This window comes from Nicotiana attenuata, unplaced genomic scaffold (assembly GCF_001879085.1).
Source record: "Nicotiana attenuata strain UT unplaced genomic scaffold, NIATTr2, whole genome shotgun sequence".
Classification (NCBI taxonomy): domain Eukaryota; kingdom Viridiplantae; phylum Streptophyta; class Magnoliopsida; order Solanales; family Solanaceae; genus Nicotiana; species Nicotiana attenuata.
This window is the reverse complement of record NW_017671072.1, coordinates 339,968-341,409: the sequence shown is the minus strand read 5'-3', so window position 1 is coordinate 341,409 and position 1,442 is coordinate 339,968.

Below are 1,442 nucleotides of genomic sequence, written 5' to 3'. Positions count from 1 at the left end.
TAACATTATGGACATCATACCATCAATATGAACTTCACTAGGACTCAAGGATCATATATACTTTCTTGGAATAACTTTGTAAGGAAAGAATAACATGGACAACCTTAGTTGCTAGGAGTAGATTCATTATGAAATAGCGTATCGTTTATGTTCGTTTCACTTTAGATCATGCCAAAAGAATGAAGGAAGAGCCTTAACATACCTTGTATATACTGCCCCATTCTCAAGCTATGAAATTTTCACGACTCCTTAGTCTACAATAAGAGAAACGATACTGTAGTTATCATTCAAGCGTCATAACTATTATGTATCGACCACAACCTATTTTATGATGAAACGGACAGCACCTCCCCTATATATATGACTTCACACAATTCCAAACAATCACCAAACAGCCCAAACAACATCAATAATAATCATATTGAGCCTCCCAAAACAGTCCACGCACAACCTAATCACTTCATACATACGACGGCCACCGTAGTCGTGTCAAACGATCTGGAAATGTTACGAAGAACTACCAGCCCACAACCCTACATCTATATGGTGTTTTTCCACATCCTTCCTCCTCCAAAACTCCACAAAACAGTAGTAAAAGATACAACCCAATACCAACACGAAACAGCCCAAAAACAGCGCACAACAAGTCGAATAATTCGAACTCACGGCTTCCAATCACCGTTCCGTGAGTTCTAGCTATTAGGAAATGAATTTATCAACATTCCTTCATATTTAAAAGCTTAAATACAGAAATAAGGCATTTTCTTAACTATTAAATACCTTCCAAAACTCCAACTACAAAGAAAAAGAGAGGCAATATAGCGATACTCACGTCGTGGGGATCGTTCTAGTGTTATTGCTTCGTGATTTTGTGCCTCGGATGATAATCTTGTTGGATAACCTTGTGGACAGCTTAAGGGTGAGGTTAGGGGTCTTATTTGGTCGAGCTCTCTGGAATTATGAAGAAAGAGACGACATAGGAAGATAAATATCCATTTTGGTTGAAAAGTCAAAAGGTGCTACTTGGCACCATCTCATTGGCCCTTTTTCAAATACCTATATCTTTTTATCCGGATATCGTATGAACGAACGGTTAAGAGTGTTGGAAACTAGATTCCAAGACCTTCAATTTGATATATAATATGTCCCAAAAAGACCTCATATAACACACGAAATGTATTTCTCAAAAAGCTTTAGTGACACACCTACTTGCCAACTATACAGTCTGTGCAGTCTTGCAAAACTGCAAATATCTCTCTACCCCGATGTCGTATCGAAGAACGGTTTAATGCATTGGAAACTAGACTCGTAGATCTTCAATTTGATATGTAGATCATCCATTGATTCCAAGTATATTGGGAGAAAAGTGCATCTACATTTGACCTAAATGTCAGCAAATTATAAATGGAACTTGTGATGACCTTTTCCAACTTTTGTTCCAC